We start from the raw sequence: 15,428 nt of genomic DNA, 5'->3' as shown, positions 1-15,428 counted from the left end.
ATTTCCACCAAATCCTTCCAGATGTTAACCAGAATATTGATTTTAGAGAAATTACTCTACTTCTGGTCAAATCAGATGTTTCAAATTTTATATATTAAATAATACCTTTGCTTCATTGAGTTCCCCTGTATCTTTTATATCTTGATTTATACCTGTTCCTGACAGGCCTGATGAACCCACCCCTCCACTAAGGTCCTTATTGCATGCTTCCTCCTCCAGGAAGCTTTCCAGAGCAGGGTCGGGCACATCGTAGATCCTCAATACATGCTCTGGGAGAGAATGACTAGCTCTCCCTCTTCTTTGTATAATCCGCATCAAAGTGCACCTTGTATTAAAGTTCCTTGTGAACAAGGCCTACCTCCTTCTTCAGAATTCCAAACAATAAAGTAAAGCCCATCAACATCACACTAGATTGGGAACTCTGAATGCAATGCACGGCATGGACACTCCTGGCCTGTGGTTGATTTAGCGCTAACTTACCCTCCTACCATCTGAACTAGACACTGGGCTCCCTCACCCATGAGGTATCACCTCCATCTGCAGAGATGGCAGCTTCCAGAGCATCACGGGATTAAAAGACATCTCCACAATGTCATACTCATTGAGGAGAGGGAAGACCCCAACTGTGACTGAAGAGGGACAGTGACTCACTTAGACTCTGTTTTTATGAAAACAGCCCCCATGTGGCCCTAATATTCTGACAGTCAGAGAGATAGAACCAATGGGACATACAGAGGTAGGTAAGAGGAGATGTATTATACAAACGGGCTCACCTGAGAAGCCCCAACTCTTCCATCTGCCTCAGGAGACCCTGTGGGGATGGTTCAGTTCAAGTCTGAATCCTGAGAATTGGGAGCTGATGTGCAAGTCCCGATCTGAGTCTGAAGGCTTAAGACCCAGCAGCTCTGACGTCCAGGCTAGAGGAAGATGGACGTCCCAGCTCAAGCAGAGAGCAAATCCGCCCTTTTGTTCTGTCCTGGAGCTCAGTGGATTGGTGATGCTCACCGTGCTGGGGAGAGGTGTGATGTGCTTTGCTCAGTTCACCAGTTCAAATGCTAGTTTCACCTGGAAATACCTGCACAGACGCCCCCACAAGTCATGTTCACCAGTTACCTGGGCGTCGATTAGCCCAGTCAGGTTGACACATAAAATTAACCATCACAAGTCCATTTCCTCTTGGCCTAGAAATACAGAGATCCTAGGGCATGTAACCCCCAGGACAGATTTAGGTGTCAGATCACTAGGACCAGTTTACAAGATTTCACATCAAGATCAAAATCAACATCTCTCACCCTAGCCAGTTTCGTTGAGTGGATAGAGCATCGGCCTGTGGACTGAAGGGTCCTGAGTTCGATTCTGATCAAGGGCGCGTGCCGAGATGTGGGCTGGATTCCCAGTGTGGGGTGTGCAGGAGGCAGCCGATCAATGATTCTCTCTCATCATTGATGTTTCTAACTCTCCTTCTCCCTTCCTCTCTCTGAAATCAATAAAAATATTTTTTAAAAAGTCAGTATCTCCCTTTCTACCCAGAAAAGTCATCAAGAGCAGGTTCTCAGTAGGAACAGGAACGGTATGTCCAGTCTCAGGAACAACATAGATACATTATCCTGTCCCTTCTTCTCTGCGAATTGGTCCAGGTTCTGATTTTGGGGTTTTTAAACATGGCCACCCTACACCTCGTTCACTGAAACTGCTTGGTTACCCTCTAGAGCAGCGGTTCTCAACCTGTGGGTCGCGACCCCTTTGGGGGTCAAACGACCCTTTCACAGGGGTCGCCTAAGACCATCGGAAAACACATATATAATTACATATTGTTTTTGTGATTAATCACTATGCTTTAATTATGTTCAATTTGTAACAATGAAAATACATCCTGCATATCAGATATTTACATTACGATTCATAACAGCAACAAAATTACAGTTATGAAGTAGCAACAAAAATAATTTTATGGTTGGGGGTTCACCACAACATGAGGAACTGTATTAAAGGGTCGAGGCATTAGGAAGGTTGAGAACCACTGCTCTAGAGGGAGCAGAGGCGTTTCCCAGCCTCCCACCTATGAAGTCAGGGCTTGCCTTCACCTCCTGCGGCCCAACCCAAAGATGACCTCACCAGCCCCTCCCTGTGCTTCTCTGGCTCTACTATAATCTGGGACAGGGCCCAAACTTCTCATCCTGCAAGCTCCTTCTTGCTTATCTGCAGCTGTTCCTTATCTTGGGGTACTCTCCTCTCTCCCCACTGCAGATGGTCCTCACCCCCAGAGCACTGGCACCCACTTACAATATCACCTCTGCCTTTCCAGCCCATGCCTGCCCCAGCAATTCTCACCCTGGCTGCACAATTAGAATACCCAGAGTGCTATTGAAAAAGACCATGTTAGTCTGGTGTTCTGACCCCTAGTTGGTGGGGAGCCCAGGCTTTCTCCTTTCTCTCTCTCTCTCTCTCTCTCTCTCTCTCTCTCTCTCTCTCTCCCTCCCTCCTCTTTTCATTTTCCTTCTTTTTTTCTTTTTCTTTCTTTTAATTGATTTTTAGAGAGAAAGGGAGAGGGAGAGAGAGAGAAACATTGATGTGAGAGGGAAACACTGATCAACTGCCTCCTGCATGTCTCCTACCAGGGACCGAGCCTGCAACCTGGGCATGTGCCCTGACTGGGAATCGAACTAACAATCTTTTGGTACATTGGACAAAGCCCAACCAACTGAACCATAGGGGCCAGGGCCTTTGTTATTTTCTTTAAGCTCTCAGGTGCTTTGGGGCAAGGCTGAGAAGCCAGGAATAGAAACACTGCTCTGACCTATCCCTGGAAGCCATAGCTACTAGATGCCCATGCCCACTGGGCAGGTGGGCAGAGCTCAGGGAGGATCTGGAGAATAAGCACTCTACTTTACAGATCTCTATGGTGGGAAGCTATTGCACCTGAATCATGTTGCAAACAGATGGTGCTTTGCTTGGTGACCTGCCAGCCCCAATACTCACTCTGCCACCCAGAGACACTAGGTGCCAGGAGCTTCACCAACCTGGGAACCTTTCTGCCTAATAGAACTTTAACCCAACTCGAAGTTAAAATCATGAGGAAGGGGATGGCAGTACTTTCAAGGAACTGTATTTTCCTCAACCCAGAGTCTGGTGGTCACAAAAGCATGGTGGAGGTGCTAATTGTGGTGATGCATTCATTCATTCATCACTCATACCTTCCTTCCGTAAGTATTTTCTTGAGCCACCCACCTTATTATGGATTTTTTGGGACATGGAGCGAGGTGTCACACCAGCCTCTGTCCTCTAAGGGAGATGAGATATATGTATAAATGATCATGAACAGAGACAGTGGGTGGCAGGTGACTCATCAATGGATTCTGGTGTCATCAGTGTGCACAGCAAGGGCAGAGATGCTGAGGTATTGGTCCCGGGCTCTGTATTGAAGGTGAGTGAGGCCATCAATAAGCTAAGAGGATGCTCTTGGCAGAGGAAACCATGAGAGTAAAAGCATGGGAGTGGGGACAAGCACTGCCTTTGCGGGGAGGGGGGCATCTGCACTGCTGGGCAAGTCAGTTACACTTTCTGTGCCTCAGTTTCCTCATTTGTTAAGTGGGAGAAAATGATATCTCCTTCAATGCTGTTGGGAACCTAAGTGAAGGATACGGATAACATGCTAAGAGTAATGCCCAAAACAGCTTGTTTTATACAAGTAGTATAACTCTATGCATTATTAGAAGATGAGATGGAGACTCACTGCAGGGTTTAATCAGAGGAGGGATATGGTCAGACTTGTGATGTAGGAAGCCTGTCTCAGCAGAGCTGTGCAGGATCGGTGGGGGCAGGGAAACGGACCCTGCAGGAGGCTGATCTGATGGCCTGAACTGATAGAGGAGAGATAGGTAGGACAGGGCGGGGCTGAGGGAAGGTCACGGCGGGTGTGACCAGTGGTGGGGAGTAAGCTTAGGGCCTGAGCCCTAGGGAAAGAGGAGGGGAGAGAGGAGGACTAAGATGTGTGCGCTCCTGTTCCTGGAGGGTAGAAAAAGCAGGACAGGGTGCGCCACCCACCATGAGGGAGCCCTGGGGGCGCTGTGCGGCTGCGGAGGGGTGACCGCCTGGGAGCACCAGGCGGAGGTGGACCAGCCTTTGGCCACCAGGGTTCTCTCTCCCACTCCCCGTGCTCAGGCCAACTTCACTAGCGGTCTTGGGGGCTTAGCTCTGTGAGTTCTAGAAGGAACCATGCAGTAAATTTGGTGAGGTCTTGTCCCTGCCAACCACAGGTGGGAAGGGAAGGAAAGGAGGGGAGGGGGGAAAGCTGACCTTGTGCTGACCTTGAGTGAGAGCTTGGGTAGAGCTCCTTAGCTGTGGGGTTCTCATTAGAAACACCTCTTCCTCTGCAGGCTTTATCAACATGCTGTCAGAGTTAAAACCACCTGGGACCTGGTGAAATCAGGTGCAGACGCACCTTTGGAGACCCATGGTGTGTCGTCTTCCCACAGGCTGCTGTGTCCCTACAAAGGTCCTCAGAGCCCAGGGGCTTTCGACTGGGCCATTGATGCTGGACAGTTTTGCTTCCACAGCTCTGGGTGGAGCGTGATTGGTCCAGGGGAGCTGTTCTGCTTCCTGTGAGGGTTTTTCCATGAGGCAGAGGGGATTTCCGGTCAGGAACCCCCGTGGTATCTGTCAGGGTGTGTGGGGAGGTTGGAAACAGCTCGTTATCTCTCCCAAAACAATGCTGGTCCCTTGTCCTGTGGGCTGGCTCTGGAAAACAAAACATCTTTTGAGCATGCACTTTCAGGCCAGAGGATTGTACTCATGTGTTATCATTATTGCAGGTGGACGTAACCAGGATCTGGGAAGGAGAGGGACAAAGAAATAGAGAACAATAAATAATTAACCTGGTAGCGCTGAAAGGGACCCCAGACCTTCAACTCCATTGTCGGCTGAAGTTTGGGATCTGTACCAGTGATGGTACTGGAGGTGCTTTTAGGCCTTAAACGGGCCACCGTAATGAAGAGGACAGACCCCCCTTTCCGAGGCTAAAGTATCCAGGCTGGATTGACTAAGATGACTGTGTTTTCAGGACATTGTTATTGTTTCCTTCTATTCATAGAAAGGGAAGCTTGTTTTCCACTTATAATACTGACATAAAGTGTCATTTCAAACACATTTACTAAATGCAGATTGTGTAGATCAAAAAATAGAGAACAATACAAAAAAAAATGCAACATTGTGATGGTGACTCTCAAGTGACTGGACGTTTGGAAACACGAATGTGACTCAACCTTCCATTATACTTAGGAAGGGCTCACGGCCACAGAGGGATGGCTTGTCCAAAGTTCCAGGAGAGAAAACAGGGTGTGATGGGGACGGGTGTAAGAGAGCTGGAGAATGGGAGAGACAGAGAGTAGAACAGAACGGAGAGTGACACAGGCAGAGAACTTCACCCGTGGAGACTCTCCCAGGGAGAAGCCTGCAGCCAGCACAGGGTGGAGGGTGAGGAGCGCAGTGACTCTGGACCCGCAGTGGCTTTCCCTCCTCTGGCTCTTGCATCTCAGGAAAGGGCACAGCACTGGTCACCTCCTCTTCCTTTCTCAAGCCCAGTGGGAGCTCAGGACCAAAATCTAGCTGCAGTCACAGAGGGAACCTTTTAAAAATACAGCTTCCTAATCTAATTTGTTTCACCAAAGGTTTTAAAAAATTCCTGGAGGCCTCAACACTTCTGTTGTTTCACATCAAGAAAAGCATTGTGAGCTGTAGATTTTTATCAGCCCAAAGAGAGTCAGAGGGGCAAGGGACTATTAGAGGGACTGGTACTCTCTGTCCTGAAGGAAGGAAAGAAGAGAGAGCACTTCTTGTCCTTTAGGTCCAGCAAAACTAGAGAATGAAGGTCAAGGTCAGTAACTTTGGGAGAAAGTTGGGATAGACATCCAGGAAATGCTGTTGACATGAATAGATGACAACAGACGGGTCATCTGGTAAACCTGCATAGGTTCTAAAGCCAGGGGCTTGAGCTTCTGGAAGTTTCTAGCATATGCAGAAGTCTAGGTAGAAGACTAGTGTGGAAGTGTGGAGGGAGAGAGCTTTCCACAAGATTCTCTGCATCTTATTCTCTCGCCGGACTCCCACCACATGTGGAAGCATCGTTGTCAGAGGCTGGCAGGCAGCACTGGCTCTGATGAAGCTGTGTCTCCGGAGACTGGAGCAGGAGAAAGGGACATCTCCAAAGACTGGGTGGTGGGAATCCTGCCCAGGTCCCCAGCGGGTGGGGTGGAAAGGTATGTAGTTGAGTTTAGTGGTCCCCTGGGTTTACCTGGTAGTTAGTTTACCTGGTGATAAAACCTGGGGAAGATTATAGAGCTGCCCAGGCTGTTTGGGGCAATGCTACCCAGACTGGACATTAAGTTGGCTCCCAGTGAAATGCAAGCACTACCAAAGGGCAGGAATGACAGGCCTGTACCCTGCAGAAGTGAGTTGCCTGCAGCCATAGGCTCTATTACAGACATGTGCCTGCCATTCTGTTCTGCGAAGAGCATCCAGAGAGTGACTTCTGATTTGTGGCTAATATTTTAAGCCCTCGTTGTTATCTCAGTCCATGACATCTTGACGTGTACAGCACATGTGTCCCGAAGACAGTGCCTTTGTGGGGGTGGGGGACTGCTGAGAGTCACTGTCAGTCTCCTTGAGATGTCTGTTACATGCCTGCCCCACTCTCCAAAGTAAATTTCAAGAATGCTTAGCCTATGAGTTTAGGCCAGGCCAATCTAACCCCTACTCTGAGAGTCAGTGAAAATAACTCTCTGGCCATTTTCTTGTGATGCAGTAACAGAAGCAGCTTAATTATATTATGAAAATAAAGTTAATAAGCAGGAGCAATGGGGCATTTTGGGGATGCACAGAATTAAAATTGCGAATGATGCACAATGATTGAGAAACAGCTCTGGTCTTCCAAAACACAAGCTGGCAGAGCCCACTTCACAGCCACTCAATCACAGCGGCCTTCCCATTGTGACTGGCTCCCACACCCTTGACTATGAGAGAAGGGATGTGTAGCTGGTGGAGGTCCCCATTTGGGATCCCTGCAGCCATTCGCACACCTCAGCCCAGGGACTATCTTTCTGATGAGGGTTTGGGGGCATGGGTGGTGTGTGTGTGTGTGGGGGAGGGGGATGGGAAGAACATGGACATGTGGGCTGGGCACCTGCAAGGACTGACTGGGCTACAGCCTTGGCTTGTAGTTTACCCCCACCCCCGCCCCCTGATAGTAGGAGTATGGTTGTATGCAATTGGTAAATACCTAATAAATAGTAGTGCTGGTTGCTTGTGTTACTGGACCATGATGTACACCTGTTCGACAAATCTTGCTTGGTTGTTATGCATCCAGGATTAAGAAGATCTGGAATGTTTTGTGTGGTAGAGGCAAGGGGAAGGAAGGAAAAAGAGAGAGTGGGAAAGAAGAGAGATGGAGAGGAGGAGGAGGGAGTGAGAGGGTTGGTGGAGGGCGGAAAAGAAGAGGGAGAGGAGTAAAAGGGAGTGAGAAGGCTGGTGGGAGGATAAAATGAGAGAGCACCTTGTTCCTTCATTTGCCTGAGGCAGTGCAGCCAGAGCAGAAGAGCTGGAGCCGGTTCTCAGCTCCACTGCCACGCAGCAGCCGTATGGCCATCAACAAGTCAGTCTCACCCTAACTGGTTTGGCTCAGTGGATGGAGCATCGGCCTGCAAACTCAAGGGTCCCAGGTTCGATTCCAGTCAAGGACATGTACCTGGGTTGCGGGCACATCCCCAGTAGGGAGTGTGCAGGAGGCAGCTGATCGACGTTTCTCTCTCATCGATGTTTCTGGCTCTCTATCCCTCTCCCTTCCTCTCTGTAAAAAATCAATAAAATATATTTTTAAAAAAACAAACAAACAAGTCAGTCTCTGTCCCTCACCCCTACCCGACTCCCATCCCAACCCAGTGAAACCAATGATACGGGATTTTTGGACTGGAACCCGAATTCTTTGTCTGCCGGAGTGGAGGAATGAATCCAAGGACAGAGGGTAGTATAGCAAAGGTGGAGATTTTTTGAAGAGCAAGTAGACACCCACTGGGGAGAGGGAAAGAGTCCCACGGAATGGACTCTCATGTGGGGAGGGGAAAAGGGTCCCACAGACTTCCTGTTTCCATGGTTTATAAAGGCTGCAGTTCCTGTGTCCTGATATCCCCTCTGATTGGTCAATATTCCCTTTTGAATTGGTTACTATAGTGACTCTTGAGGCCCTTCCCCTCATTGTCTTCTGGGCTTTCTTCCTTCTTCTTTATTTTGTAAATATAGACCTTTTTTTTGGCTACTTCCAGTTCCCTTGTCTTATGGAAATATACCTGTTGCTGCTCCCTTGTCTTATGGAAATGTAACTGCACCTGGCTTCCTTGTATTATGGAAATGTACCTTCTCCCTGTCTGTAGCCCTGTATTTTTCCATGGACCCCAATTCTAAAAATTCCCTAAGACTGCCTCTATCCCCCTAAAGTTCCTGTTTCACCAAGAGAGGTTGACTAAGACCAAGGCATTCAAGATCAGCTTATTTGCTTTGTACACCGGGATATAGGATTCAAGGACAAAGAGCATCAGGCCTCAGACCACAGCCACGCCTGGACAATGTTTGTGTGACCTACTGCTCTGCTTCAGGCCCCTGGAGAGCCTTGGTTTCTCTTCCTGAAATTTACTTCTTGTTTGCTCCCTCTGGGTTGGTCCGAATCCCAGAGCACTGAGCTCCTGCTGGCCTGGCTCTCCCGTGACTCTCCCCACAATAGCTACAACCCAGCTGAGTTTTTACGTCTTGCATTAGTTATCTATTGCTGCATAAAAATTATATAAAAACATTGTGGCTTAAAACAATAATAAACATGCATTATGTCACTATTTCTCTGGGAGCAGCTTAGCTAGTGGTCCTGGGTCAGCATCTTTGGTGAGGTTGCAGTGAAGCAGCCAGATGGTGAAACTTCATCATTGGAAGGCTCCACCTGGGGCAGGTAGATCTGCTCCCCCCAGGGGCTTCCTTACAGGTGGGCAAGCTGGTGTTGGCTGTGGCAGGAGGCTCAGCCCCTCTCTGAACCTCTCCACAGGCCAGCTTGAGTGACCTTACAACATGGTGTCTGGCTTCCTCTAGAAGGCAGAGTGAGTAACTAAAGGCAGAGCAAGGCAGAAGGAAGTCACATGTTGTCACATCCATCTTACTCTATTGGTTCTGCAGACCAGCCCTGACACATTGTGGGAAGGAACTGGAGAAGGTGTGAATTACAGGAGGGGGATCACTGGAGCCCACTGTGGGGCTGGCTACCACAGGATCCCACAGGACTAAGAGTCTGTGAGTCTTTGACTGAGAAGGCTAAAAGGCTAATTCCAATGTCATCCTGATATTTTGGGGGAGGGGGGGTAGCAATCTGAATATGTGCCAGCAATCTACGTACATTCTTTTTTTATTTTTTTTTATTTTTATTTTTTATTTTTGGTGCCCGTGACTGGAATCGAATCTTGGACTCTTAAGTCCACAGGCCAACGCTCTATCCACTGAGCCAAACCAGTCAGGGCTATGTACATTCTTGATAACCTATAATTAAGTCTTTACCCCTTTATCCATAAACTGGTCTTGCAAAGCTGTTACCGAAATGCTCTCATTTTTCAGAGGCCATAAACCATGACACAGCCCCTGGAGGGGGGTTATCAGCTCTGGTGCCAGGCCAGGCCCTTAGGTATGGTCTCAAGACCCCTAACACCTGGGGCTTTTTGCAAAGCCCACGAAAGGTCCAGAAGTATAATCCATATCTGGGGGACAAAGACACCAAAAGGGGATAAAAGAGGGGCTTCCACCATATTGGTTTACTCAGATTTTGGAGGTGACTCTGCTGAGATCGCCGGTGTAATAAAGCTGTGTAACTCCATTTCTCTGTTGCTTGGGTTTCTTTGGTCTTCTACAACATGACAAGCCAATTCCCTGTGCCATTGACTCTCGCTACCACAGAGCTGAAATAATTTAGCCTTTCTTCCTCATTTGGCAAACATCTTTGAGTACATTCTCTGTGTCAGGAGAAGTGATAATCCTGGGGACACAAAGGCCAATAAAATCACAGACTAGTAGAGAAGGCAACACTCAAACTGGAAAGTGTTGAGTCATGGGCATGAATAGATAGCTGGATGGGATGGGTGGGGACCCAGCAGAAGGAATTGGTCAAAGCGGGGAGTCAGGGAAGGCTCCCTAGAACAGGTGAGGCCTAGCTGGGTCTTGAAGGATGAATAGGAGTTCATGAAGCTGAGGGAGTGAGAAAAGGAGGGAGGAATAGCATTCCAGGTGGGGGACCATGTGGGCAAAACATAGACCGATGTCAGCCTGGCTCGTCAGGGGAATTCAAGGTGCTGGGCATTGCTGGGTCAGGATGCCACTTCGCCCAGGTGCTCTGATTTCAGAACCTCCCAGAACCAGTGGAAAGTTTTGCATGCTTTGAACATGTGCCATCAAACAGGCAGATGCCAACTGCTGTGCTTGTTTGCCAGTTACTGCAGCAAAGCAACTCAGTGGAAAGTTCTCGGGACTGTCAGCCCTGGAGGACCTGCTGTAAGTTAGAACAGCAGAGAATGAGAGAAATCGTTTCCATTTGTGGAAAAGATTGTTTCATGCTTCATCCCTGTAGGCAAACAGTTTCATGGTTTCAGGGACCCCTCCCCAGTTGCTCTCAGATGGGGTGTGCAGGAGTGTATGTATGTCTGTGTGTCATTTTCCTTTGTTTTGGAAAAGTACACTCCCCACTAGGATCAGCAGGCATACATAGGTCTGAGAGAACATGTGACTCACAGGCCTGCCCGCACCAGTGAGTTGAAAGGCTGTGTTGAGTTTTCAGCAACGTCTGCCACCCCGTAAAATGTGCTATACCTTTGATGCTCTGGAAAAGTAATATGGTAGGGTATTTATATGTGTAGTTTGTGAGGTTTGTCCTGTGTGCAGCTTTACTGTTTTAAATGATATATTCCTTTGGGGTAGAGACTGTGCTAAGCCCTCCCTCCTGTCCCGTGCATAGACACTGCACATGAATATCTGAAACATGATAAAAACCAGGGGAAGAAAGTGGGGCTGGAGGGAGTAGACCCTAAGGTACCTCCTGCCCTTTGCCTTTCCCTCTTCTCCCTCTCCACAGTCCCTCAAGACTTGTTCCCTCCCCTCCACAGTCACTACAGATTCCATGTGTCCCTCTGGACAGCTGGGTGGGGAGCTGAGGGCTGAGCTCATACCTGGAAATCACCCAAGATGGAGAGAACCTATGTGGGCCCAGCAGGAGGGGGTATGTTGGGGGCTGGAGTAGAGTCTGCCAGGAGAAGGCAGACAAGGTCTGTGCCTGATGGTTGGCAAAGGTAAGTGATGTCAGATAAGAGACTCTTTTCCAGCCCCGGAGCAGTTTCCAGGCGTGGAAGGAGGCCTGATGCCAACCTTTCAAGTCATGTTCAACAGACAAGTTGTAGATTGAGCTGCAGAGAGTGGGCCTGGATGGGAGAGAAGTAATCCAACCAAAGTGGTGTAGCCTGATCCTTCATGATTTCATCACTCAGCCCAGCTGGGAGGAGGACTAGAGCTGCAGCCCTGGGCCAATTTCATGTTGGTAGGGGGGAGGGCCCTGCTTCTGACTCCCACCAGGCTTCCACAGAAGAGAGAAGGGAGACGGAAAGGCAGTGGGCCTCAGTCTGGGTTGGTGACTCCAGGTTATCTGATAACAGAGTCCAGTTCAGCTCCTGATTCAACTGGGGTGGACAAGAAGTTAGGAGCTCCCCTCCCCACCCAGACAGGGGTGTTGCTGCTGACACTGTGATGTAGGTGACACTGTCACCTTCTTACCCCTGCCCCCACTTGCTTTGTCTGTACTTGTTAAGAGCTGGCCCTACAGTCACATTCATGACTTAGATTCTGATTCTTCAGGAGTTGGAGGTGCAGGCTGCTCTGGCCAGCTGGGCCTGGGGTTAGAGGCAGATTCTGACCTCTGTATGCACAGTTTCCCTTAAGCAGCTACAATCTGAGAGCGAGGGCTTGTGGCCCAGACATCCAGACAGAAGCTCTGGTCATATTGCTAAGCATCTACATTCAACATTTGTCTGTAGAATGTACGGTATTATTTCAGTTTTGGTCTCTGTAGATATGACATCAAGGATGTGTACTCCTAATGGCACACATCTTTCTTTCTTTTTCAAAAAACAGACTTTATTTTTTAGAGCATCTTTAGGTTCACAGCTAAATTAGGTAGACAGTATAGAATTAGGTAGACAGTATAGAATTCTTATATCTCCCCCACCTTATATCGCCCCCACATAACTTCACCTATTTTTTTTGTCTTTAATTTCTTTATTGGTTAAGGTATTACAAATGTGTCCTCATCCCCCCATTAATCCCCAACCTCCCCCCTGCCCCCCACACTCATGCTCTCATCCCCCTGTTGTCCGTGTCCATTAGTTTGGCTTATATGTATGCATACCAGTCCTTTGGTTGATCTCTTCCCCTTACCCCCACCCTCCCCTACTTTCCTTCCGGGAATTGACAGTCTGATCACTGTTTCTCTGTCTCTGGATCTGTCCCTGTTCATCAGTCTATGTTGTTCTCTATATTCCACAAATGGGTGAGATCATGTGGTATTTCTCTTTCTCTGACTGGCTTATTTCACTTAGCATAATGCTCTCCAGTTCCATCCATGCTGTTGCAAATGGCAAGAATTCCTTCTTTTTTTACCACAGCATAGTATTCCATTGTGTAGATGTAGCACAGTTTTTTAATCCACTCAACTGCTGATGGGCACTTAGGCTGTTTCCAAATCTTAGCTATGGTGAATTGTGCTGCTATGAACATAGGGGTGCATATATACTTTCTGATTGGTGTTTCTGGCTTCTTGGGACATATTCCTAGAAGTGGGATCACTGGGTCAAATGGGAGTTCCATTTTTAGTTTTTTGAGGAAACTCCATACTGTTCTCCACAGTGGCTGCACCAGTCTGCATTCCCACCAGCAGTGCCAAAGGGCTCCTTTTTCTCCACATCCTCTCCAACATTTGTTGTTTGTTGATTTGTTGATGATAGCCATTCTGACAGGTGTGAGATGATACCGCATTGTTGTTTTGATTTGCATCTCTAGTATAATTAGTGACTTTGAGCATGTTTTCATATGTCTTTTGGCATTCTGTATGTCCTCTTTTGAAAAGTGTCTATTTAGGTCCTTTGCCCATTTTTTGATTGTTTATCTTCCTTTTGTTAAGTTGTATGAGTTCCCTGTAAATGTTGGAGATTAAACCCCTATCGGTGATATCATTGGCAAATATGTTCTCCCATGCAGTGGGCTTTCTTGTTGTTTTGTTGATGATTTCCTTTGCTGTGCAAAAGCTTTTTATTTTAATGTAGTCCCATTTGTTTATTTTCTCTCTAGTCTCCATTGCCCTAGGAGCAGTATCATAGACGAAATTCCTTCGGCATATGTTTGTGATTTCACTGCCTGTGGATTGCTCTAGTATTTTTATGGTTTCCCGTCTTATGTTTAAGTCTTTTATCCATTTTGAGTCTATTTTAGTATATGGTGTGAGTTGGTGGTCTAGTTTCATCTTTTTGCATGTATCTGTCCAATTTTCCCAACACCATTTATTTCAGAGACTGTCTTGACTCCATTGTATGCTCTTGCCTCCTTTGTCAAATATTAATTGGGCATAGTGGTTTGGGTCGATTTTTGGTTTCTCTATTCTATTCCATTGACCTATATGTCTGTTCTTGTGCCAGTACCAAGCTGTTTTAAGAACAGTGGCTTTGTAATACAGCTTGATATCTGGTATTGAGATCCCACCTACTTTGTTCTTCTTTCTCAGGATTGCTGCAGCTATTCGAGGTCTTTTTTTATTCCAGATGAATTTTTGGAACGTTCGTTCTAGATCTGAGAAATATGCCATTGGTATTTTAATGGGGATTGCATTGAATCTATAGATTGCTTTGGGTAGTCTGGACATTTTGATGATGTTGATTCTACCAACCCATGAACACGGTATGTTCTTCCATCTGTTTATGTCTTCCTCTATCTCTTTTTTCAGTGTCCTGTAGTTTTTCGCATATAAGTCTTTTACCTCCTTAGTTAAGTTTATTCCTAGGTATCTTAATTTTTTTGGTGCGATGGTAAATGGGATTGCTTTTTTAATCTCTCTTTCTGTAAGTTCACTATTGGTGTAAAGAAATGCCTTAGATTTCTTGGCATTAATTTTGTATCCTGCTACATTGCTGAATTCATTTATTAAGTCTAGTAATTTCTTGATGGAGTCTTTATTGTTTTCTATGTACAGTATCATGTCATCTGCAAATAAGGACAGTTTTACTTCTTCTTTTCCAATTTGGATGCCTTTTATTTCTTCTTCTTGTCTGATCACAATGGCTAGTACTTCCAGTACTATGTTGAACAGGAGTGGTGAGAGGGGGCATCCCTGTCTTGTTCCTGTTCTCAGGGGAAATGGTTTTAGTTTATGACCATTGAGTATGATGTTGGCTGTGGGTTTGTCATATATGGCTTTTATTATGTTGAGGTATGATCCTTCTATTCTTACCTTGCTGAGAGTTTTTATCAAGATAGGGTGTTGGATTTTGTCAAATTCTTTTTCTGCATCGATATGACTATGTGATTTTTATCTCTCAATTTGTTTATGTGATGTATCACGTTTATTGATTTGCGGATATTGTACCATCCTTGCATCTCCGGGATAAATTCCACTTGGTCATGGTGTATGATTTTTCTTACGTATTGCTGGATCCAATTTGCTAAAATTTTGTTGGGTATTTTGGCATCTATGTTCATGAGGGATATTGGCCTATAATTCTCTTTCCTTGTGTTGTCTTTATCTGGTTTTGGTGTTAGGGTGATGCTGGCTTCATAGAATGAGCTGGGAAGTGTTCCTTCCTCTTGAATTTTTTGGAATAGTCTGAGGAGGATAGGTTTTAGTTCTTCCTTGAATGTTAGGTAAAACTCCCCTGTGAAGCCGTTTGGGCCCGGGCTTTTGTTTGCTGGGAGCTTTTTGATGACTGCTTCAATTTCTTCCATAGTTATTGGCTTATTGAGATTTTTAGAATCTTCCGAATTGAGTTTTGGAAGATTGTATTTTTCTAGGAATATGTCCATTTCCTCCAGGTTGAGTAGAGTTGTTCATAGTATTTTTTAACAATTCTTTGAATTTCTGTGGGGTCTGTTGTTATTTCGCCTCTTTCATTTCTGATTTTGTTTATTTGAGTCCTCTCTCTTTGCTTCTTGGATTCAGTCCTTTGCTTTGCAACACTTTGTATACCTCCTTCCATTCCCTTCTAGCTTGATGTGTTTTTGTTGAGAAATCATTTGATAATCTGATGGGGGATCCTTTGTAGGTAACTCTTTGTCTCTCTCTTGCAGCCTTCAAGATTCTCTGTTTGTCATGTACATTTGCCATC

Source organism: Myotis nattereri (genome assembly GCF_964212035.1).
Source record: "Myotis nattereri genome assembly, chromosome: 1".
NCBI classification, from domain to species: domain Eukaryota; kingdom Metazoa; phylum Chordata; class Mammalia; order Chiroptera; family Vespertilionidae; genus Myotis; species Myotis nattereri.
This window is presented reverse-complemented; position numbering follows the sequence as displayed.